We start from the raw sequence: 26,490 nt of genomic DNA, 5'->3' as shown, positions 1-26,490 counted from the left end.
AAGTATTCTGTGGCCAAAAATTGTATATATACTAGCTTCTCATCCTACCTCTTTGGAGCAATTCTCTCAGAAGCTACTGAAAGGCTGTTTCCTGGGCTATTGTCCTCAGCAAGGACTCTGAATAAAACTGAAACTCACAACTCTTATACTGTGTGTTTTCCTTTCGGTTGACAACCATGAGTGGACCAAGATGGACCATCCATTCATGGTTCCTCCTTTGAAAGGGCCACTCTGAAGAGTTAGCTTTATCCATTTGTAGGGCCAAATAGCAAGAGCCTATTGGCCTTCTAACTAAGTGATAACATTCCTATCTTCTGTCTCCTGTTCCCTCCCTGTGCTTTGACCCTGGCAGGGTCCCAAATGGCAGTCAGTAGTGGGAGAAGAAGTAAATGCCGGAACAGGAGTGGAATCCTGCTTTATTTCTATTGATCCACTCCCCTGAGGCAAACAGCTCAATTGTAACTATCTTAGCATGGCAGAGAGGTGGGGGCAAAGCTAGGGGCAGGAGTCTTATCTTTGCATGTTATGATTACCTTGGATTGGACTCATTCTCATTACAGAATTGGGACTTTTTTGTGTGTGATCTAAACTGATGTAAGATTCTTATCACCTGAGAGAGACTAGAAAAGCCACGGCCTGTAAGAATTTTATCCAGGAACAATGGGAGGACCACCATACCGAATATATTTTTTTCAAGGGTGAAAAAGAATAAAGTCACATTTGGGTTACAGCATGAGTTATACCCACTAGAGAACCAGTTATGTACATGGCTTTGGTTTGTTTTAAAAAACTTACTCTTGGCTATTTTGAAGAGAATGGATTGGAGAGGGGGCAAGAGTGGAGTTGGGAGACTTAAAATTGGAGGGCACTGTAGTATTCTGGTTGAGAGATGATTACAGAAATGGCAATAAGGAGAGAGAAAGAAACCCGACACACATCGGAAGGTACAAGCAGTAGGACTGGAGGATAGATTCAAAGTGGGGGCAAGGGAGAGGGAGGCATCAAGGATTTGTCTAGGTTTCTGAGCAACTGGGGAGAAGATCTTGGCCGAACTGTGAGCTGGAGAACCCTGCAGGAGAAGCAGGTTTGGCAAAGGAAGGCGAGGAGGGCCCCCTAATAAATCCAAACTTTAGCAAGTTGCTGAGGCTAGTTTAGAACAGTCTTCCAAAGAGCTCTGGTTTCTTTGAGGTGTCTCAATGAACAGAAGGCCAACGCTGGAACCTGAGATGCATTTTTAAAACTGACATATGTGTTGGCTAGAGTCAAGCTTTCATTTAGCTTGGGAGCCACAAAGTATGCTGTGACATCTCTGCACCCTGCTTTGCTCTATAAATCTGGGCTGGGTTCTGATGGAGAAATACATATGATCTCTCTCACTGCTGCTTCCCAAGGGAAGGCCTTGCTTTTCAAAGCATCAAATGTTGGCTTACGCTTGTCGACAGAGGCCAACATCTACAGGTACCATTTAATGGCTTCAGAGGACCTCAGAGCATGACTGAGAATAACCATCATCCCTGGCAACAGGCAGAGAAACTGTACATTCATTTCCCAGTGTTCAGGGCAGAAACAACTGTCTAAAGCTACAAGGTCTCGGTGGAGGCAAGCAGCTGGGAACCCGTGGGGCTCATTCATCTTAACACCACATCGTTACAGATGCTTGCAGCTGCTGAGAGCCCAGTCCGACACTCATGGCCTCCATTCATCTAGCACTGGGCAGTGGGATGACCCTGAAGATTCCCCACATGAGGCAAGACCCACCTCCAGCCTCAGCAAAGCTAACATGGGGATTAGGTTTAAAACATCATTCTTGAACGAAGGGCAGTTTTTCTTGGCTCCTCTACTGAGGTTATACTCCCTACGGCCTTGGATTTGGCGATAAAGAACCAGTTACACATGGTGTGATTTTCAAAGTGCTGCCTCACTACTTAAATCAGCAACATAAACATGAGATGACCTAGTCACAAGTTTTCTTCCTCCTCAATAAGTCAAATGCATGTAGGCCTTCCAAGCAGCTGTTTGTAGGAACTGCTGTTCAGATCTCCAAAATTCTTAACGAAAATGAGGAAAAACAACAACAACAACAACAAAAACCTGCGAGAGACTGAACCAGTCTGACTGCCAAGGCTGAACAGTCCTCTAAGTATGGTTTTTAAGTCCTTTAGAATGAAGGAATTTTTATAAGACTGCTTGATGTGTACGCACAATCTGTAAAGACAAAATACCAGTTTTTTCTCAAACCTAGGCAAAAAGTGAAATTTTACCATTTGCTTTCAGAAAAATTATTAAAAATTATGACTTCACTAATGTCAACTTCCTTGGTTTGAAAATTGCTCTAAGGTTATGAATATGTCAACATTAGGAGAAGCTGGGTGAATGGTATATGGAAACTCTATGTCCTACTTTTGCAACTTATCTGTAAGTCTGAAGTAATTTCAAATTAGAAAATAAAATTTTAAAAATTAGAACTTGGTTCTGTAGTCTCTGAATTTTCCCAACTATGACTTCTTACTCGAAAAGTGTTCTAACCCATCGGTAAATATATATTTATATATGACCGTGTTTGGACAGGATCATGAAAAAATAAATGAGGTGGGCACATACATTTTACGTCAGTCTAAAGTTTGCAATAATTGACCCAACATGCCAGCAGAGCATCATCAGCTAACTGTGTAAGAAAAAGCCTCATTTTTCACTTTCAGATGGAAAAGGTCCTGGCTGATTCAAATGGATTTGGCTTTAGATCTGAAAACCACTGCATCCTCTGGGGAAAACCAAACAGATGTGTGTCTGCTTTGCTGAAGTGCTGCCTTGCTGAGAAAAATACAATTTCATCACATCTGGTTCTAAATCGCAAGACGAGTGGATTCTATCACTCATAAAGATTTTAATCTTCCGTTTCATGCACTTATTTATTTAGCTAACTCGTGATGCAAATATAGGATCAGATTTACTTTTCATATGCTGTCACCACTGAGTTATCTATATTTAAACGTGGTTGATATTTGGACTTGCAATATGTTTTTATCCTCTAATTATACGACAAAAATGTATTTTGTGTTAATACACTATACTGATAGATAAAACCATTATGTAGCATATACAAATATTATTGGATTCTGAATAAATTTAATAAACTGTACTCACAGAAAAAAAATCAAGGATTTCTACTAAGCATTAAGATTTCCCTTCATGACCCTGAAGGACCTCAAGACTTATTCCAGGTATGCTTAAGAATCAGTTAATAAGAGAAATACAGTAAGTGGCATATCAGAGAAAAATGCTTTTCTTGGACTTGAATACAAGCAAATTTGGTGAAATGGCAATAACAGAGGGACCTCAGGGAACATTTGGTCTAATCTCTATGTTTGGGGATTTTACGAAATTTAAATGACGGATGCTGAAAATCTGGGGCTGGTGTAGGTTACTAGACTTCTTTGACAATCTGATAAAGCTATAGATATTCTACCCAGAAAGTGCATTCTTAAACACTTTGAATATAATTTGGAGGGGTTTGTGGAACCCATGGAGTATTTTGTTTCTTTATTTTTGCAAAACAAAACAAAAGACAAGCACCACCATAAATTTGTAAATGTGTTTTTGACTGAATAGGCAAGGGAAAACTAAAGGAAGATATACACTAAATTGTTATCTTCAGTTACATCTGGAGTTTGGGATTGGGGTGGATTGGAGAGAAAGAAAGAAACTTAATTTTATTGGAACTTTAGACACTGCTATTGGTTAACTTATTAGTACCAGGACATATTACTTTAGAAACACAAAAGCAGGAAATGAAGGAGTGAAGCAGGGAAGGAGGGGTGGGTGGAGGTTGGAGGGAGGGAGGGAGGGAGAGAGAGACCCTCTTTGGAATGAAATGATAAAGTTAGGTTTGAGTGATCTGACTGCAGCTCCTCTGCTGAAAGCCTTGTACCCCAGGCTCCAGGACCCAATAGCTCTTTTCTTTGGGAATTTACAAAACACCCTCTAAGCCTCTAGACTCCCTCTCAGAGTCCCCAGTGAGAAGGAAGAAGCCAGTACTTTGGACTCTCTTTACTATTAAAGAGATGGTGAAGGGAGCCATGTGTACTGAGCTCCAGCCAGGCACTTCGCATATATGATCTCCTGTGATCCTTACACAGACCCTTTGGGGAGAGAAAATAGGAAGGTCAACAACATACATCACTGACCCAGAGCCTGACGACAATAATAATCTCATCTATTCTGGGAGGCCTTTACCATACATGAGGGGTAACCTTGCACCCATTTTCCCTTCACAGGAACTAGAGGTATTCTCAGCTCCATTTTATAGGTGAGAAGTTGAGATTGCAGTCAAAGAGCTAGTTGAGAGCTGCAGAAATCACGCCCATCTTTTTGCTCACACCCACTGCTCCTCTCAAAACATGCTTGTTCCCCACGCAGCAGCTGGAGTGGTTCTTTTAAAAATCAAGGGAGATTACTTCACATCTCTGCTTAAAATCCTTCACTGACTCCCCATTGCCCTTAGAATAAAATTCGAAAACCTTACTGAGGCCTTAGATCATCTGACTTCCTTCAACTCTCCCCATCTCGTCACTGTAGCCACACCTTCTTGCTGTTCCTCAAACTTTCCAAGCATGGTCCCACCTCAGGGCCTGGGCACTTGCTCTTCCCCCTGCTTGGAGCGTGCTTTCCCCAATGTCCAAGGACTCTGTCTCTCATGCCATTCAGATGTTGTTCCAATATCACTTTCTCGGAGTGGCCCTTCTGCCATTATAAAGCAGCATTCTGTCACTCTCTAGTTACTTTTCTTCACAGCACTGATCACCAGCTGACATATTATAAATGTGATTACAGTGTGCCTCTCTCTTCCACTCAGCTATAAGCTCAAGGAGAGTGAAAACTTAGCGTTCATTATTCTCTGAATATTTATTTATTTATTTAGCTGCGCCAAGGTCTTAGTTACGGCACGAGGGATCTTCGTTGTCACATGCGAGATCTAGTTTTCTGACCGGGGATCGAACCCAGGCCTCTTGCATTGGGAAGCGCGGAGTCTTAACCACCGGACCACCAGGGAAGTCTCATGGGACCCTTTACTGCAGTGCTTGCACCTGGATAAATGTCCCCTCGAGCAACAGAATGCAAAGAAACTGTAAGGGCGTAGAAATAACTGCACGCATGCACAGTTGGGCCAAATTATGAACAAGATACAAAAAGGCCAAAATCCAACTGCCACTTCTGAGGTGCCAGGAGCAAAAGCCGGGTACCACGCACGATCCCTGTACATAGCACCACCAGGGGGGTGAGCAGACCACTAAGCCACCCCTCCAGTCTTACCCATTGATCCGCGCCACCCCCAACCCCATTTAAGGCACCAGCTCACCCCAGCTCCGGGAGTGAGCAAGGGAACCTGTTACACGTTTTCACTCCCTCCTGCTGCAGCATGAGTCTCAACAAAGCCTTGTCTGAATTCCTCATTTGGCCTTTTATCAATTTCTATTGATTAAAGAGTCCAAGAACCTAGGTCGGTAACATCCCCAGTAAAAGTCAAAAAAGTGCCTGGAATCTGACAGGGGCTCAATCAATATCTGCTGAGTGATTGAATGAATAAATGCATAAATCAGTGAATGAACGCTACCTCTCCTCAGGGCAGTAAGTTACAAATGGAAAATGGTGGGACTGAATATTCAATTCAGCTTCAAAAACCTAAGCCTGAGCCTGCTCTCCAAATAGACGGCTGGCTGAGCGATTTACACTTAGCTTTCATTTCCCAACATTTCCTGAGTTCATTCATTTAATCTTTTCTGCATTAAAATAAATCAAGTGCCCGTCATTTCACGCATAAATTAAATTCAGTCCAACTCTACTACTTACTTATAGAGACTTTTACAACAGATGTATTTGGTGAATGTGAAATACGCTGCACACTTATCTCGGTGTCGTTTCTCTAATTCTGCTGATGTAGTCTGACCTAGGTTAAAATTGGGCACCCTGAGAAGTTAAAGATATTGGTGGAATAGAACCAAGGCATCATATTTAATCAAGACAGCTGAAGACAGATTTTATCTTTTTGTTTTCACGCTTTTGCAATATGTAGTTTTATATTTTGCCAAAAAATTCAGGGGGAGTGATGCACTTCTTAAGCTTTTTGTATGACAATCCTTGTGAGATCAGCCTCTGATGAATATTAATAGCTTTGAAAAGATTGGATCTAGAAGAGATAATCCTAGGACTGGTTGAAGTCCTAGGATTCAACCGAGGACTTCACTAATTCTACTTTGTACATCACTAATTCTACTTTGCCTGTAAATTGCAGTTACAGAAACAATTTGACAAGAAACACTGTACATGATTTTTTTAAAAATTATTAAATGTACTTATAAAATTTTAAAAGATGTACCTTGAAAATTAGTTTTCTATGTCTTGAATCTCTAGATAGAAAAAAGATGGAGGTAAACTGCTGCTGGGTGTTGACAGGGTCAAGAAAACAGTGCTGTTCAATTACCATCTGCAAAGAAGTAGTATAAATAATCCTAATACTACTAAATAAGCATGAAATCTGAAAATACTACACAGTTGAGGTCTTGCTTGTGTTCTGCATAGAACCAGAGAGACGACATAGGGAGTCAGAATGCCTGGATGCCATTCAGTCCAACAAGTATTATGGGAGTTAATCACGTGTCAGGCACTGACCCTGCCTGTGACTTGGGGTCAGTCATTTTACTGCTGTGGGCAGTTTTCTCATCTGTAAATTGGGCGTAAATCCTGCTCTACTGACTACATCTTAGTGATGAGAATCAAGAAGAATGAACTGCTAAGCATGACAAGTCTTCTGGCTGTTGTTGTTGTTATTATTATGATTGCAAGTAAATACAACAATTTCACCTGTTCTATAGATATCTTTGGTTCTCGCACATAAGATAGTAAGGACAATAATTTTATTTTTCTTTTCTTTTTTGTTTTAGTTTATCATAGATTTAAATCACTTCGTGTTCCAAGCAAGCAACAATTGATCTGACTATTGCTTGAAGACACTCTCACCTCTACTTATGCCCTGATCTTTGGAGAATATATGAAGTACTTAGTATGCAATATTTAAAGAGAAAAGACAATAAAGTTGGATTTATTATTACTGATTTCTGTTCTTCTTTTTAGAAAGCATAATGCTTGGGTCATAATACTCATCACATGTGTAATATCTTGTTTAATATCTGTCTTCACCCCTGAGACTATAAGATACGTGAATTGTTCACCAGCTCAAACACAGGGCCTTCACAGGGTAGACACAAAATACACACAATAAATACTTGTTTAACGAATGAATAAGAATCTAACTCAGACTCTGTGCTTATAAAAGGAAAGTAGCAAACATTAATCTAGAACTTACTACATGCCACCTACTTTCTAAGTGTTTCTGTATATATTAACTCACTTAATCCTTACAACAAATATATGAAGTAGGTGGCAGGATGGCCACTTTACAGGTGAAGAAGTGAGGACCCAGAGAGGTTAAGTAACTTTCCTAATGTCCTATAGCTAGTAAGTGGTAGAACTAGGACACAGATCTAGAAGGCTGCTTCCAGAATCTGTACGCTTTAATCACTGCACTGATACAGGGTGAATGTCTGTGGACACTGTCTGTGTATGTGTCTCAAAGCTCCAGCTTCCTGACAGCTGATCATCACCCACATTGATTTAGCCTCTTGACATTCCCTATGTCTATGTATGAATGTCCTCTTAGATAAGAGAAGGAAAATGGGAAAAGAACATTTAGAAAGGTTTTTGTGGCTTATCAAAGACGCTAAGACGAAAGGAGAATGAGTAGGCTGATTTAGAGCTTCATCCCAAACAGTCATGACCATGTAAAGCCAGGTCCCAGGGCATGATGGCCAGGGAAAGACAGTTAATGTGGGGTGAGCTTAAACTGAAGATCCAAAAACAATACTGAGGAACATGTTAAGTCCTGAGTGAGTCCTTCTTTCAAATTGCTTTTTGCCATCTTTCTCCCATTCTGCTTCATTTCTCATAGATTCTTATGTGAATCAAACCCCACAACTCTAGGAAGATGAACTCCGAGTGATTTCTGCCATTGCCAAACCCACAGAAGGAATCACCAGGGATTGGTCACAAACTGCTTTGGAACCCAGGACTGCAGCTCAGAAGGCTGGGAGCACAGCAGAGTCTTGGAAGATCATCATATGGAAACCTACAAAAGTCAAATTCTGATTATGGGCTTAGTAAGAACGTGCAATCTGGGTTGGCCACCAAGCAAGGCATATATCAGACTGGAAAGCCAATCTGTGAATTGATACGTACATGTTAAGTTCCTACCACTTGCCACAGATTGGGCCTCCAGGGTTATAACTGGTATATCCATGGCAGCCATCCATGTTCATGCCCATGAGAACCAGAATTCTAGAGAGGGCATCCTGGCTTCCCAGGCCTGCTTCCTGCCGCGCTTCTCACTACAGCTGCATTTCTGCCCTGAGGTTCTGCTCACCAGCCTTGCAATAAATTTCTCCCCCACCACCTCCAACTTACTGTTTGTTGGCTTAAACTGCTTCAGGATAGTGTTTCTTGTTACAAAAAAAAAAAAAAAAAAATCCCTATTCAAAGTCACTGGGGACAGATTTGGTTCTAGAAGTCAAAAATTTTCAGAATTTAGAATGGTAACATGGTACATATACTGCCTGTTACATAACACCCCCGGCAGGGCCAGGGACAGCATCTTGGAATCAAACATGTTAATATCTTCACAGTGAAACATAAGAATGTTCATACTAAGTTAAATAAATAAAGAATATAAGTAGCCTCATGCCAGATGAAAACACTTGTGGTTTTCAGACCTTTTCTGGATTCCAGAATGGCTGATAATGGGTTGTAGACCCATATTTATAACCCGAAGTCCAATACAGTGGGCTTTACAAACCTGGAAGTGGTCAGGGTGGAGTGGAAGACAGGGTTCAGTGTGTCTGTCAGAAAGCCTGTGGGCTTTTTCATCAGCCCTCTCCTCACTTCATTTCCCTTTCCTCAGCATCCTCGCCCCAAGGTATTCTCAAACTTGATGGATTTCAAGCATATATCTTACCATCTGTTCATCAGTCAAACTGCAGCTCAAAATGTGGGACTAGAAAAGGCACAGAATAAGTAAGGAAGACTGATGGGAAACTGACTTGTCCATTAGACAGCAGAGCACTGGTACATCCAGCAGGAGGAAGAGGCTGATCTGTTTCTTTATGAACATCTTTTAAAAGTCTGATATTTACTCAGTGCTTACCGTAGCAAAGGACCACGTTAAGCCCTTAAATATAAAGTCTCATTTCATCTGTTCAGTAAATTTTAGGGGGTAGGTGTTATTATTACCCCATGTGATCTGTGAGGACACAGTGACTTAGTAAGGTTAAATAACTTGCCTGTAAGTGGCAGAACTGGGATTCCAACCTAGACTGTGTGGACACCAGATCCCACACTCATCATCTGTTTAATGTTGTGTAAATAAAGTCATCTATACTGAGTGGGTACTCAAATCCAGTTTCCTCAGTTACAAGCATCACTTAGGGAGGAAAGAAGAGTCATATGCTTTGTTGTTGTTTTGTTTTCATTTTTGCTTGGTATGAACAGGACAGGAAGGGGGGTGTGTGTGTGTGTGTGTGTGTGTTCATAGGTGGGGAGGAATCTCATGGAGAAATAGTTTTTCAAACCCTCATTGGTTGAGATACCACATATACTGGCAGCACTTGTGCACAGAGATCCAGGCAGGTGACCAGGATGCTGTGAAGTGAATCTCTCATTTGGGCACATAATTCCACTCCTGCGGGGTTTGTGAAGCTGACTTGAGAACATCAATGCCATTGCCCATCACGGACCTCTAGTTCATGTCTAGGCAACAGCTGCTGCTTCTTCAAAAGAAATCCAGGCTCAGCTGAATTCCGATCTCAGAATAATACATGACACTTTCCACACCCAACTCAGAATTCAAGGGGAAAATGAGCTGCTCCAGGATCCCTAAGATTCATTTCCCAGCGTGCACTATTTCCTTTTCTGCAGCCTCCTACACCTAGAAGGGAGGCCTGGCTTCAATCAGAATAGTCTCCCCTCCCCCAAGAGTGCTTTGGAAACAAGCTCTCCAAGTTCATTACAAGCGCAGAGAGGTGGAGGGGAATGGGCAGGGACACTTGATTTTTCTTGCAGAATCCCATGCCTGTGTAGGCAAGACAGAATCTGCAAGCACACACTGGATTATCCTAGGTGCCAATTTCAGCAGAGGAGTATCCAAGTTTGCCACAAGCAAGGGCAGAGTGAGTGCTACATGCTCCCCTACAAGCACATCTGAGCATTCCAGGGCAAGGAGAGCAGAAAGCCTCCAAGGTTTGACTTCTTGCCCATCTGGAAGAGTGGGTAGGGCAAGGAGTGGTGGAGGTCAAGGTCACTTGATGCAGCCCTGAGACATTGCTGCTGCTTTTTTTTTTTTTTTTTTCCCTAGATCCAAAGCTAAGCCTCTTTGGTACAATCCACAGACTTCATGTTCCACAAAAGAAGAAACTTCAGTAACTGATAAGGCACCAATGTGCCAGCGTCCCAAAAGAGCACCTGGTTATCTCCTAGGTAAAAGAAAACGCCAGTAAGAGTGAACACCTCACCTGCCAGACAATTCCTAGGTGGCCAGCATCAGACATTCCCTCAGAGGGACTGATTTGAAGAGAGATGTCTACACAGACAAGCATGACCTTTTCACAGGCAGCTGCCTTTCTGCCCCAGCTCCTCAAATGGTGCCTTAATGTCAGTCTAGGAGTCGTGTCTTCCATAATTAGGTGTGTAAAAGTCACTAATAGGGACTTCCCTGGTGGCGCAGTGGTTAAGAATCCGCCTGCCAATGCAGGGGACCCGGGTTTGAGCCCTGGTCCGGGAAGATCCCACATGCTGCAGAGCAACTAAGCCCGTGCGCCGCAACTACTGAGCCTGCGCTCTAGAGCCCGCAGGCCACAACTACTGAGCCCACGTGCTGCAACTACTGAAGCCTGCACTTCACAGGGCAGGAGCCCATGCTCCACCACGAGAAGCCACCGCAATGAGAAGCCTGCGCAACACAACAAAGAGTAGCCCCCCACTAGCCACAACTAGAGAAAGGCCGTGTGCAGCCACGAAGACCCAACGCAGCCAAAAAAAAAGTCGCTAATAAAATCTCAGGTTTCCTAACTAACTTGAGAGATGAATTTAATCCATTTGCTGGCTCTTATCCCTCTACCCTCAAGTTCAAATGCATAAAAGGAATGCAGAGAACAATAAAGATTCTGTTCATATTTTTTGCCTTGTCTTTGATCTAGTTGGGAATCTGTGTTCCAACAATGGGTGGGAAATGAATGCCACTGGAATTTCAATCTACCTGTCCAAACTTATTTCCCGTCATGCCTTTCAGGAACACTCACAGAGGTTGCCCTACCCACTCTTCTGCTTCGTTGGTTCAGTCTTTGCCCTCCCTCCTGGGGTCAGGCTCTCCAGCGGGCTTCCCAACCTAGCCCACCTGGCCCCATGTGGCCTAATAAGTTGGTTATTACATCTGTGGGCGTGGCCACCTAGCCTTAGCCCAGCCCACCATTTCTGGCTCACAGAGTCGTACCCCAAGCCACCTCCAGTTTAGTAGCTCCATGTCACACTTTAGGTAAAATCCATCCTTTAATAACAGCCACTGCAAACTGAATGTTTGGTCTCTATCCTTCTTAAGGGCTATCTATGCATTCAGCAGCTGTTTATTGAGGGGGCCATAGAGTAGGCACTGTGAAAGGAGACATCGTGATGGAAAAACAGTGACCTTGTGATCAAGGAGCTCATGATCCAGTAGGTCTGTGCCTCTCACTCTTTGATGTGCACAGGAGCCATCTGGGGATATTGTGAAAATGAAGATTCTGTTCTAGCAATTTGATATGGGATGGGGCCTGAGATTCTGCATTTTTAACGAGTTCCCACGTGACCCCAAAGCAAATCATACTTGGAATACAAGGTAACAGGAAAGTGAATGGGCAGGCAGAGGGGGTGCCCACATGGATACCTCTAACTTGGTCAGTGATATTGCAGCTGAGACTCAGGGGATGAATAGGAGTTGGCCCGAAATAGATGGGTTTGGTCTGTGTGGGGAAATGAGGGGTGGCAGAGGCAAAAGATAAAGTAAAAATGTCCAGTTTCCATTCACTGCAGTCCTAAAGGCTGAACAGAAGGAAGTGTTTCAAGATGATTTATCGATATGACTTATTGTCAGGGGAGATGCAACCTATCAAAGGTGATGGCTTCGGGGCACGTCTAAAATGACTGGGTCGTAGGCTCCAGGGCTCCCAGCCCTGCCAAAGATTCCTGTGCCCCAGTATTGCCACATATGTAGCATACTCAAGGGCACCGTGTGTGCTGCGACAATGGGCATAGCAGGGTAGATAAAGGACTGGCTGGGCTGACTTTGGCCCTGAGTCAAATCCTGGAAGCTTTGCCAAGCTCTGAGGAAGGACAGAAAGTCTCAAGAATGTCTGCGGCTAGGTTTCCCACCACCTGGTAGAACAGGGACTGTACTCAGATATAATTAAATTAAGGAAAATAAACATGACATTCCATGGATACTCCATTCACACTGAAGTCTGTGATTCACACACACTTCAGAAGTTTAAGGAATTCAAAATGGTTTAATCTGTAGGTGACACCATAAGCCGTTAGGAGACACTCTGGCTTTAGGTTCACACTACGGATGCCAGGGCACAAAGGGAAAGGCCCAGAGTAACACTCTGAGTGATTCTCACCAGCCCTAGGAACACCTCTGCTACACTCCCTTCAACTAACAGGTCTTGGTTGAGTTTACAACTTCAGAACAACGTTCTAAAATGAACCACTTGGAAAGCCCAGTTCGACACAGAGGTCAACACACCAATGAACTGCATAGGCCCTCAATGAGATGTGAGATCTTTGAAAATACCCCCATGGGAGGAGGTGGTATACACAGAATGACCAGCAGTCATTCTGGTCACTGTAGACATCTGCTGAAACCTGGTCTCTAAAGTCACTGGAGAGGCAAATAAGGGGGGGAACTCTTCTGTAATATTCTAAGCCCACTCAGAGCAATTCAGAATGGGAAACAGTTAAGAGAACGATATATCTTAAAACAATGAAAATCAACAGAAAACATACTCTTGGCAGCCAGAACACGATCCATTTTCTCAGTCTGCCGTGGCAGTCTGTTAAGGGCAGGAGAGGGCTGGCTCTGGAGGGTTAGGACTCTGGGAAAATGTGCACTCAGATGGATGTGGTGTCTGTTTCATGGATTCAAGCTTAAGCCAGCTCACCAGTGTTGCCCCTTCGCTGCAACAGAATTCCCTGCGGGGCCCCAAGAGTGTCACTTGACTTGTAGGAGCTCTGCAGAGCTGTTCCTTAAACTACCCACCCTGATCAACCTTTCTGGATGTAGGGAAACATCCCTACTTACTCCCTGACTAGGTACCCTCACCATCCTCACCTGCAGCCAGGCACACCTTCTCAGGGTAGATGGCGAGGCTTGGAGAACGTGCTGAGACCACAGACCATGAAGGGCTGCATCTGAGCCCCCACCCCACCCCCGGCCTCTTCTTTCCTTCTCAAGCAGCCTCTCTTGGTCTGTGACTCCTTCCTGACTCCCAAACAACAAGAAGGAAAGCAGGCCCTAGGGGAAATTATAGGCGGCAAGTGTTTACGGGGCATTTCAAACTGTGTTTCTTGGAGCTTTAAGGTTCCCCTTCATGAGTGAAAGCAGCTACTTCATCTTGGAGGAGTGGGGGTGAGACTCTGAGCCTTTCACCCACCACGGCAGCCAACGCAGATCCAATTTTACTCATCTTATTTAAGGTTCAAGGCCTTTTGTTGGTTGGTTTGAAAAATATAAAAAGGCTTGAAACCAAGAAAACGGTGTGTCTGTATCAGTAACATCACACCATATGTTTTGTAGTTACAACAACTAAAGGGTTGAAGTCAAGACAAAAGCAAAGTGGGTCCAAGGTGGAATTCAAAGGAGATGGAAAATGTCTACAAGAGGTCATCACTAAATACAAAAGCTCACTGGGCCAATGATTTTGCCTATTAAGTGAGGGGTTTTGTGGTAGCTGTTCTTAAGTATTTTGTGTGAAAGTAGGCGCAATGACTCCTGGTTCCTGCCACGATAATGTTAACTTTCGGAACCCCTCCCCACTTCAGAACAGTAACCACATGGGTTCTGTCCCACAGTTTGTTAAGCTGCCGTCCTGCCTGCCAGAAAAAAAAATTTCCCAAAGATCAGATTTCACCTGAGACTCTTAGGCCCCAAGAATTTGGCCCCTGCTAATTCAGCAGTCATTTCTTCAATAGGTTCCTCCAGTTGAAAATGGCTGGGATTTTGTGCATGGCTAGCAAAACTGACTTCTGGGATAAGGGGAAAATCCAACTTTTTTTTTTTTTTAAAGAGAGAAATTTTCATTTTTTAAGATGATTTTTCCACCCCGGAAAGGACATTCTCTATATTCCCAAAGGAGGAGATGCTGGATCACCCAACAATGAGAAGATAAACAAACAAATGCCAGGAATCACATCCAAAGAATCAAAAGTTAAACAAACAACATTATTTTCCTCACTTTACTAGAGATTTGTGGTTTTATTTCAGTTGTGAAATCGAACTCCTGATCTCCTTAGAGATCTAAGTGATTTAATCACCACGTTTGCAGAGAGATCCCAGAAAGAACATGGAGACAGGGAAGGGGACAGATGAATCCTCCTGGCCGCTCCTTCCCCAGGCTTCACAGAATTCAGAGGGAGACCAACCCCGTAAAGAGGACAGTACTTTCTAGAAAGACAAGACTTCCCTTGGGAAGGAAAGCTTGACCTCGAGTGGCAACAGGAGCTGACTACTATGGAGAGAACATGAGGGCTAGTGATGTAAATCTTCCTTGCACACCAAAGTGCAACACCAATGACTGACAGCCACACAGCCCCTGGGCCTCTCCTCCCCACTCGCATCTTCTCTCGGGCCCCCTTCTAGTCTGGTGACATTGGTGGCGGTGACAGGGGGAGGTGTGAAGCTGGAAATGTAGTGATTTTGAAATGCAAAACTCTTGAGGCAGCCCCAGAGGAAGAGAAAGAACATTCTTTTCCAAATGACACCAAGCAGCCTGAAGTCAATTTATTTGCTCGGAAAAGGTCAGTAAAGTCAGGCTTTTCCCATTCAAAACTGTACACTACCGATCAACATGAGAGATAAACACAGTTCCATGTACCAAGAGACCCAAAACATGCACAAAATTCCCCCCAACTCTCTAGGGTACCAGGCTTATGTGTCACACACACAGAAGAGATGAGTCTTTGGGCATCACAGTGCAGGGCAGTTTAAAACCGAGCTAAATCAGTTTTTTAGGACTGGAATAAATGAGCCCTAGACTGGAAAGAAAAGGTAACATTAGGAACAGTCCAACATCCTTTAGGTAATGTGCTTCACAAAAGCAAAAGACATCAGGCAATCAGCTGCCGTTTTCAGAAAAATAATGCTGGGACTTGCACAGCTAAGAGAGAAATTAATTAAGGGTGGAAGGCAGTCTATTCATAAAAACCGGTCCCAGAAGAAAGCAGTGGAACCAAGCTTTTACTCCCAGTCATTTCTGTAAAACTTATTTTGATCAACCAGCCAGATAGGAGCCCTCCTTCTGTTGCAGTTCTATAAGATTTCTTTCTTTCTGTGAACTGAATTTCTTCCCCTGTAATGCAGAGGGAGTCATAATTGCATAACAGGATTGTTGCCTCATGATATACTAGAATAACCTGTACACCGAAGAGTTCTATTTAGTATTGTCATATTGGTACAGCTTTTATTTTTAATTTTCACTTTGAGGTGGTTAAGTTCAAGGGCAGGGAGCACTTGGGGCAGTTCTGTCTGTGCCCTGCAATGCCTCACCCGGGCCCGGCCCATCGTAGGCATTCAATGCCTCTTTTGAAATGAACTGAATCCCAGCCAGGGTTGCACACCCCTGACCCTTGTCATGCCCTCAGAGCAGGCACTGTCATTGGCAATCCTTTTCCATAATCGAATGTCAGCACTTGAGAGGACCCTGGAAGTCGTCTAGTTTCATCCCTTTCTACCTAACAATATTGAGAAAAATGCAGAGTTCCCAACTTTTAAATAAGGGTGGGATTCAATTCTAAGCTATGCATTAACTGTTGTCCCTGGAGGGTAACCTTCCTCCGCCCTCTCGACTTTATACTCTTTTGTGCAGGAAAAGGGGGTATCTCCAATTAAGGCTTCAAGGAGATGAGGGAGGAAAAGGAGAAAGGAGGCTAGTTTCCAACCTGTGCCCAAAATGCAAAAAAATTCCCGATTATAACGAATGCTCAATTCATCTGGGAGACAGAGAACAATGGTAGGGAACAGGACCAGGGACATCCTTTTCTCTTCTCTGAGAATATTATCTTTCCTTTAAGAAAAATCAACACTTTCCTTTCCTTTCAGAATTTTTTTTCTAAGTCACATTTGCTTTACAGACATAGAAAACAAAGCGATGGTTACCAAAGGGTTTGGGATTAACATATATACACTACTATATATAAAATAGATAAACAATAAGGACCTACTGTATAGCACAGGGAACTACACTGAATATTTTGTAATAACCTATAAGGGAAAAGAATCTGAAAAACAATATATATATATGTATAACTGAATCACTTTGCTGTACACCTGAAACTAACACATCATTGTAAATCAACTACACTTCAATAAAAAAATAGATAAATAAAATTTAAAAAAAATCAGATTTGCTGATTTTTCAACCAGGCTTCTCCAAAATTTTAAATCAGAAATGGTTCCAGTCCCTCTCTCCCCTCTTTTCTAGCTCTAAATGCATTTTCCACCCACGTCTATCCCATTGCTGTGCCCCTCACCTGTCTTGAGCGGCAAGATGATTTTAAACTGAGAGGCAGCCACACATCTGGACACATAGCGGTGAAATCTCTGTCAGCTGTTCAGTGGGAATGGGGGTGCAAAGCCCACTGACTGTCACAGAAGTCAGAGATGCGAAAAGTCTCTCAGGAAAACCAACCTTATGCCTTAAAAAAAAGAGAATCATTCCTCTCACTTCATCATACAGCCAAGGATACCAAAAAAAGCCTGCAAAGCCCCATCTCCACCCTTCCAGTTAATCAAGTCTGAAAAAATTCCTGGAAGCAGAACAACTAAGGGAGGTTGCACTATGAATTGCCAAGGGCTTTAGAATTCCTGTGATTTACAGGGAAGAATGAAGCCGTTCTGCGCATGTTGAAGGTGCACGGGATTCTTAATTTACGGTTTAGGAGTTGCAGGCTGTACTACAGCAGTAAGCCTACTACGCTACTGAATCACTGCCAAAGGTGACCTTTAATGGAGCCTCCAGAGGTCAAGCAGTCTTTTCTCTGCGAGGCAAAGAGTTCTTGGCTTCCCAAGGCTCTTTTCGTTGAACACAAAAGAAAACCACTTGAATGAGCACAAACTAATGCAGGCAGTTTGATGGAAGGAAACAAGGGCAGGAAATGTCATCCAGCATCACGAGGGAACGGCAATGGAACTGGCAAGTCAAGGCCCATAGTGTTTTCTTTTGTAAATAAATTTATTTATTTGCTTTTGGCTGCGTTGGGTCTTCGTTGCTGCGCGCGGGCTTCCTCTAATTGCAGCGAGCGGGGGCTACTCTTCGTTGAGGTGCGCCGGCTTCTCATTGCGGTGGCTTCTCTTGTTGCAGAGCACCGGCTCTAGGTGCACACGCTTCAGTAGTTGCGGCACGTGGGCTCAGTAGTTGTGGCTCACGGGCTCTAGAGCGCAGGCGCAGTAGTTGTGGCGCACGGGCTTAGTTGCTCCGCGGCATGTAGGATCTTCCCGGACCAGGGCTCAAACCCATGTCCCATGCATTGGCAGGCGGATTCTTAACCACCACGCCAAGAGGGAAGCCCAAGGCTCATAAGATTGATCCACCCTCTCTGAAGACGCATGGTAGCTTCCCATCTGCTCGCTCCTTCTCCTTCTGTAGACGGATGATGAAATAAAAATTCCTATTCTAAGGCAAGTCCAGGAAAATGTAAAACATAAAAATTTTTCTCTGCCCTTTGGCTTCCTCTCTCCCCTCAACTGTGCCATGTGTGTCTGCATTATGCATTGACCGGACCCCCCCACTGGCAGAAACACCTGCTCAGCCATAAAGAACAACCTTCTCATAGCACCACCAACATAACTCCTTAGAAGGTAACCTTTCATAATCTAGTAAGGAGCCACGATGACCCAAGACTCACTACTCACTTTGTACACATAGACCTGGATTGTGCAAACTATCTGTGTCATTTAATGCACAGCCCTCTGTCTCAAAAACCTACGTAGCTAACTGTGCTTTGACCTCTAACAGGCAGAACAGTTCTCGGGGCTTTCTGAGAAGCTGTTTGTGGGTTATAATCCCCATTTGGGCTCCAATACAATTTTCTATTTCTTTCTTAGATCGACTGATTAAATTTTTGTCGACTCCGACCTTCTCTGCTTTGGGAACTAGGAATCATGGGAGCTGGCTGGGCTCCGTGGGCCCAGACGTAGATCTGAATGTCTGTGGGAGGACAATGCTGCCTTACAAGTGCTTCTGACTCCCCTGGACTGTGGCCTGCGCCTCTCACTACGTTGATCTACGAAGTGCTTGTCTTTTCTGTGCTCAACTCACCTAGCCTTTCAACACCCTACTCTCTGCGGCACTCTCTTTCCTCTGCTCCTGTGACACCACTCTCTCAGGATTTCCCTCTTAACGCTGACTTCTCCCCAGACTCCTTTATCAACATGCCCCACCACTGAGTGTGATGTCCCTCAGGGCACTGTCCTAGACCTTTGCTCTTTAGACTTTAGACTCCCCGCCCTAAGTGATCTCAGCCACACCTACAGCTTCAGTACCCTTTACTTGCTTCACCTCTTTCCTAAGTTCCAGACCTGTACATCCAACTTGCCCGGTCCATATTCCTACTTGGATGTCTCAGAGGCACCTCAGAATCAACTCAGCCAAACTTCCCAGCCCCTCAAAACTCCTCGTCCAACATTCTCCACTCAGAAAACGGCTCTACTTAGTTGTTCAAGCCAGAAACCTAGGAGTTACCCTCTATTGCTCCTATTCCCTGCTTTGCCTCCATCACCCATTCTCCCTCCTACACCTCTCCAATCCATATAACCTCACACTTGCGTTTAAGCCCTCACCATCTCTTATCTGGACCGCTGCAATGAGCTCCTGGCCGGTTTCTCTACATCCATTCTGCCCCTCCCTCGTTCACTACTTTGAAATTTTGAGTCTTACCACATCACTCAGCTGACTTCAGAGGCTTCCTACATCAGTAAAATGAAGTCCAGAGTTCTTCTCGGGACCTCCATGATTTCTTGCATGGTCTCCAAGGCCCCACTACCTATGTGAACTCATCACGTGTCACTCCTGCCTCACTCACTGGGCAGCCCTCACATTTCCCTTCTTTCAGTTCTTCAGAGATACCAGGCTTTTCTCACCTCAGAGCCTTTGCACGTGTTGCTCTCTCCTTCTGCCCACACCACCTCCCTACCCTGCCCTTTCCACCTTGCTGAGTCCCACTCACCCTTCCAGTCCCATCTTAAATGCCCCCTCCCTCTAACAGCTCCCCCGTTAGAGATGTCGTATGTGTGTTCGAGAGTATTTGTATGCCTTTGTATTTTGTATATTTGGCACACTGCATTTCCCTCTGCCAAACTTTCACACTTGTAATGATTCATTTCACTCGTTTATTCATCAACTTACACAGAGTCCCTGCTTGTGCCAGGCACTGTTGTAGGCACTGGGGTTGCAGCATAGAATGGCAGAGATTCCTGCACTCAGGGAGCTTCCATCCTTTGTAATGTTTCCCTCCACTATGTGATTTTTAGTTCCTCGAGGAGAAGGTCATGCTTGTTTTGCTGGCCGCTATGTTCCAGTGTTTAGCACACTAGCACACTGTCATGTGAATATTCAGTAGACATTAGCCAACTGTCTGATTGGCTTACTGAAGATACTACTGGGCACATAGTAAACAAATACATGTTGAATTAGACAAGTTCATTCAAGCAATCACGTCCACAGAAAAAGGTAATATTTCAGATTTATCGTGATGGTTTTCATTGTATCATTTGATTTTTAGTAAGGAATTATTGGTTCTCTTATTCCTGTTAACCAACATAAATGAATAAATGAATAAGACAAATTATTTCAGAATGAAAATAAAGTTAAGAAAAGCTAGGATGGCTGGAGTCCAGTGGGCAGGGTAAATGGTGCAAGAGGAGGTGGTCAGAAGCCTGCTCACAAAGCAATGATTTAGGACTTTTTTGTGGTTTCAGTGGGGAGATATCCGGGGTTTTTGTTTGTTTGTTTGTTTGTTTTGCGGTACGCGGGCCTCTCACTGTTGTGGCCTCTCCCGTTGCGGAGCACAGGGTCCGGACGTGCAGGCTCAGCGGCCATGGCTCACGGGCCCAGCCGCTCCGCGGCATGTGGGATCTTACCGGACCGGGGCACGAACCCGCGTCCCCTGCATCGGCAGGTGGACTCTCAACCACTGCGCCACCAGGGAAGCCCAATATCGGGGTTTTAAAAGCAGACAATAGGGGCTTCCCTGGTGGCGCAGTGGTTGAGAGTCCGCCTGCTGATGCAGCGGACATGGGTTCGTGCCCCGGTCCGGGAAGATCCCACATGCCGTGGAGTGGCTGGGCCCGTGAGCCATGGCTGCTGAGCCTGCGTGTCCAGAGCCTGTGCCCCGCAACGGCAGAGGCCACAACAGTGAGAGGCCCGCGTACCGCAAAAAAAAAAAAAAAAAAAAAAAGCAGACAATAAACATGATCTAATTTATGGTTTTTGAGAAAATGACCCTCTGCTATGTGAAAAATAGGCCAAATACTTTTGGCCCTCTTGGCATTAAGACCTCTTAGAAGACCAAAGACCACTATAGGAAAAAATAAAATTGTTTTGCTGTTCACAAATCTGACTTCATTGGGGGTTATTACATAATTTAAAAGGTATATGTTGACTTTAGTCCTTTTTGGTGAGTTTCAAGTCCTCACCTCCAGCAAGGGGACAAGTCTCTCATTTTACTGGACATTAGCCAGTTAAAGGGCCATAACTCTTATCAAGTCTGTTTATCTATTAACATGAGATCTATTTATTTACTAATCATTGATGAATATGATCCGTTTGATGGACACTTAAAAAGAAAAAAAAAACCAGTAGGCTCATTTCTGATAAACATCTCCCTTCAACGGCTACAAAGTACGTAACATTGTCACCAAAGCCTTCCTTCTGAAATTCACCGATGCATCTGACATTTGTCACACTCATTATTTATGAGCAGTGATCTATGCAATAGAAGTGAGAGTCATCCTTAGGGACACATCTGCCAGGCTTACATTTGAAACTGCTTCTCTCCAAGGAAAAAAGAAGATTTCTGTTTTCTTATGTCATTAAAAAAAAATGTATTGAGGTAGTTTTAGTCGGAGCCTCCTTAAAGCGTGGGATAATGACTCTGCTAAATCCTACTGGAAATAAAAACACATCTAGAAGCTATGGAAGAACAGAAGTCACAAGGCTGTTTCTTAAATTAAGGAGATGGCCTGCTGGACCAGATGAATAGGGGCCTCTTGATAAGATGAAAGATATACCAGATGCATTCTCCTTTTCTTATTTAGTTGCAACACCATTAAGACATTGTGATGCAAGTCAGTTTACCTTTTAGAAGCCACATCCATAGACAGCAGTTAGTAGTAACCGTGTACATAGCCAAGAGCACTGAAAATTCTTTTAAGTTGGTGCTTTTAAGGCACCAACTCTTAGCCCCTCAGCCTTTTGACTCCGCTTCAGCTTGGGCAAAGGAGCAGGCCATTAACCTTAGAAAACACCTAAGCAGTAAGTTCAGGGCATTAGTGGCTAGAAGGGAATGGGATTCAAAGCCCTGTTCCTGCTGGAGTCTGGGAGCCCTCACTTGCTCCCTGCTAAAAGCCTCCCAGCCGGAGGCTGCAGCTGCAGAACTTCTGCTGCTGCGTTGGTGGGAGGAGGCCCTCTTCAGTGGCAGGAGGTTGAGGAGCACTGATAGACCCACGGAGACGAGGCAGGTGCTTGAGGCAAACTCCGGAGGAGGTAACCCAGGGAGCCCTGGCAGATGGCAGGGTGCTGGGGCAAGAGGGGGACTGGAAGAGGAATTAGGGGCTGGCAAATGGTCTGCATGGAAGGGGCTAGGATCAAATAGTGGGGACCCTGCTCCTGGTCTGGACACCAGAAGTAAGACTCTAATACGGCACAGCTGGGCGACAACGTGGGACACCAGTTTACAAATATTGGGATACCAGGTAGAGCCCTAGGCAAGAATCCACTTCCCAGTCTTGGAATTCGGCGTATGGGCTTGGCCCAATAAATAATACTGAGAGAGTCCATCTTGCCACTAAAACCTGTGAAGAAGGTCAGAGCCTCTGGTGGGTCCGAGCCTGTGGACAGGGTTCAATGCTCCAGCTGTGGGAGCAGAGCACTCTGAGGGGTGGGGAGGGGCCCCCAAGGGGCAGGCACAAGGACCAGGCAGACCAGTCTTTGTATCCCACCCCTTATTACAGTACTTGGAATAGGCAGATGCTTAATAAGTAGTCATCGCATTATAACCCCGAACCTAGTTCTGAAACAGCTTTTTCAAGAAACTCATCCTTATGGATCTATTTATTGGGTCATTAAAAAGGTTCACTTTGGGGCTTCCCTGGTGGCGCAGTGGTTGAGAGTCCGCCTGCCGATGCAGGGTACGCGGGTTCGTGCCCCGATCCGGGAAGATCCCACATGCCGCAGAGCGGCTGCGCCCGTGAGCCATGGCCGCTGAGCCTGCGCGTCCGGAGCCTGTGCTCCGCAACGGGAGAGGCCACAACAGTGAGAGGCCCGCGTACCGCAAAAAAAAAAAAAAAAAAAAAAAAAAGGTTCACTTTGATAACATCCCCTTTTCAAACTGTCCTGGAAAAGGTGACACTGTTTTATCTGAAAAACTTGAGCCCCACATTTGGCCGTATTTCTCGCGAGCCGAGAGTGCCCCATGGGCCTTCCTCAAAGGCCAGCTGCTGGGGAACACGGCGGGGAAGAGGTGAAATGTACACCTGTGGCACCTGAAACAACATTGAACCCAGTCAACCCTGTGAGTCATCACAGACCGATAAGGGCAGCCAGATTCCATGACTATTTTAAGAGTCAACATGTTTTACAGCTAAAACAATTTCATGGGCCCCAAAGTGTCAACTGTCTGAGGGATGGCAGAGAAACCATGGCTGAAAAGTCCACCCCTGCAGCAAGTCCAGAAACCTGCCTCTGACCCTGCCTGTCGAGGGCTCAGGGCCTCCAGGGTCCTAATTTGTGAGAGCCTCAATCACTTACTGGTATGTGCAGCTTCTCATATGGGAGAAAAAACATAGTAACTACTATGCAGAAATACAGTATTGACAATATTGTTAGTAATCATGTTAGCTGATATTAATCAAACGTTTTCGACATGCCGAGCCCCATGTATTATTGAGTCCTCACAGCAACCTTATGACCTAGGTCTCGTGGTGTTACAGGAGAGAAATAGGGTTAACAGACCAAGGAGTGGAAAGGGAAGGCAGTAAAAAGGGTCAGAGGGACTGCACACTGGACTGAAAGGTAGAAGTTGAAGACAATTATATTGTTCTGCTCATTTTCTCAATGTGGAACCACAGGGCATTATAGGTAGCTAGCATGCATACCCTCATATTCTTTTATTTTTTCCTTCTTTTCTTCCTAACCAGTGAGATTTTCACCTTGGGCACACACACACACACACACACACACACACACACACACACACACACACACACAATCAGTCCTCACTACACACATGAAAATTATTGAACCACCTTATCTGTCTCACCTTATTTCATTTTTTTTGGCTACGCACGGGCTTTCTCTAATTGTGGCAAGCAGGGGCTACTCTTTGTTGCAGTGCATGGGCTTCTCATTGTGGTGGCTTCTCTTGTTGCGGAGCACAGGCTCTAGGCGCGTGGGCTTCAGTAGTTGTGGCACGCAGGCTCCGTAGCTGTGGTTTGCAGGCTCTAGAGCGCAGGCTCAGTAGTTGTGGCGCATGGGCCTAGTTACTCTGGGGCATGTGGGATCTTCCCGGACCATGGGCTCAAACCCATGTCCCCTGCATTGACAGGCGGATTCTTAACCACTGCGCCACCAGGGAAGTCCCTGTCTCACCTTATTAATGGGAGCGTTTGTCCCAGTGACAGTCTCCCTAGTTTCAGCAGACCATGAGTCAAACCCACATATTTAAGGCACAATGAGAAAGGAACAAAGCCATGACCTGAAATATCTTATTTCATCCAGGCAGGATTTCTTCTGCAAAGGCCTCATGCATTGGTATCATACAGAAGTCAAATGTTTTCCTTCTTCCAATTTATCCTTTCGTTTTTCTCCTCTCTCACTCAGTCTTTGAATATATTTCTGTCTTTGTGTTTATGCAAAGACATGCATGCACATGCCTAGAATGTGATATCTCAGAGGTCCCTGGTGTAGGGAAAAAACACAGTGGAGTCAGAAAGACTTGCTACAGGTCTTTATAAGCTATATGACCTGGGCCTCTCTGAGACTCAGTTTCCTCCTTTGGAAAAGAGGTAAAAAACACCTTTCTAAAGTGGTTGTCATGCACCTAACATATTATAGATACTCAGTAAATGGTAGACATCATTATTACATCAATTGCATAATATCAAAGCAGGATACGATATAATTTGCTCAGAAAGGCGGTATGAGATTTGCCTCTGACAATCAGCAATAAAAACACATTTCATTTGGCCTAAGATGTTGTATAAACCCCATTCAAAAACTAGTCTGTCCACGGAGGGTAATTATATCTGTCCATTGGGGGTTGAAGCAATGTGGCCATGTCCATCTAAAGCTGACAGGTGGTCATCTCCATCAGTGTCCCTTGTCATGGAGCTCAGTTAATGCTGAATTCAATTATTCACACTGATGGAAAGAGCAGAATCACAGATAATCCAAAAGAGCAACTACTGTCTAAATCATTCATTTGCTTTCTTTTTTGTAACAGCTACCTTACATTATTACTTAGATCTTGGCTAATGTCAGCATTCTATAAGAATATGTATCAGGTGATGGTGAAAAGAAACTCATAACCTCTCTCACCCAGACAGAAAGCTCTTCTTAACTTAAATAGTACTGCATAAAATTTGCAAGGTAACTGGTGGTGGTCTACCACCTTGTATTGTATAGCACAATAATTATATCACAGCAATTCCACTCAAATTTTAAAATACTTCCTATGTACACATCAAGGACCACCAGTTAAGTCTAGTCTAGTCTGAACTAGCTCATTAGGTTAGTGTGGACACAGTGTTAAGGAAATCAGAGGGTGCGTTTTTTTTCAGAGACTAATTACCATCTTTCTTTTGGTGGTCCTACAGAAGTCTGTGACAGGGCGCCTGCATGACTCTGAACACTAAGGTGAAAAGCCATCAGTACTGCTGGGTAAATGCCACAGAGACACGTGTCCTACTGATCAATGTGCCCTAAGAATCATCTTGTCTAACTGTCTTATACTATCACAATGTCACCAATGATACAATCATGATACAATGCTGTACAAGGGACACTGTGAAACCCTCAATGCAATCTTAATTTGTGTTCATTCAACCAAAATCGTCAAATGCCTACTAGGTACAAAGGACTGGCCTCCTCATTGCTTTATCTACAACAGTGGTTCTCAAAGGATTGTATGCATCCCTGGGGGTCCTTTCACAGGTACACAAAGTCCTCCCCTTCCCAACTACGTATCTGTGCAAAGCTGGACTTGAACCATAGATTGAAATGCAGAAGCAGATAAGAGAGTCCAATTGTTTTCTATGAACTTAGACATTAAAGAGATTTGCAGGGACTTCCCTGGCGGCTCAGTGGTTAAGAATCCACCTGCCAGTGCAGGGGACACGGGTTCGAGCCCTGGTCTGGGAAGATCCCATGTGCCGTGGAGCAACTAAGCCCATATGCCACAACCACTGAGCCCACATGTCATAACTACTGAAGCCCACGTGCCTAGAGCCTGTGCTCCACAACAAGAGAAGCCACCATGATGAGAAGCTCTTGCACCGCAATGAAGAGCAGTCCCCGCTCACCGCAACTAGAGAAAGCCCACACGCAGCAATGAAGACCCAACGCAGCCAAAAAAACAAATTAATTAATTTTAAAAATAAATAAATAAATAAAGAGATTTGCAAAAAGTAAAACAATGCCACTCTTCTTACTCATTTTTTTGTTTGTTTTGGGAAAGAGTTATTTCTCATTAAAATGTTATTTATGTTAATATGTGGTGCATTTATTTTTTTAATGAATTAATAAATATTTTAAAACTTCCCTAGTTTTAATTTCTAATATGATAACAATTGATAGCTATAACCCACATAAAACAAAAGATGTTTAGAATTTTCAATAATGTTTAAGAGTATGAAGGAGTTCAAAGGCC

General features: G+C 44.1%; 1 protein-coding gene and 1 long non-coding RNA gene across 6 annotated transcripts in view; one reads left to right on the top strand and one right to left on the bottom strand.

Annotated features, from left to right (window-relative positions):
* The window catches only part of MOB3B (MOB kinase activator 3B), a 232,637-nt gene that overhangs the window by 118,105 nt on the left and 88,042 nt on the right, over nt 1–26,490 (bottom strand). The gene's annotated exons all lie outside the window — the stretch shown is intronic.
* Nucleotides 18,906–26,490, top strand: part of LOC125964692 (uncharacterized) — an 80,226-nt gene continuing 72,641 nt past the window's right edge. For both annotated transcript variants that reach the window (XR_007477932.1, XR_007477933.1), the window contains exon 1: nt 18,906–20,523. This is a non-coding gene — a long non-coding RNA (uncharacterized LOC125964692). The remainder of the gene's footprint in view (nt 20,524–26,490) is intronic.

The sequence above is a fragment of the Orcinus orca genome, chromosome 6 (assembly GCF_937001465.1).
Source record: "Orcinus orca chromosome 6, mOrcOrc1.1, whole genome shotgun sequence".
Lineage (NCBI taxonomy): Eukaryota > Metazoa > Chordata > Mammalia > Artiodactyla > Delphinidae > Orcinus > Orcinus orca.
This window is presented reverse-complemented; position numbering and strand designations above follow the sequence as displayed.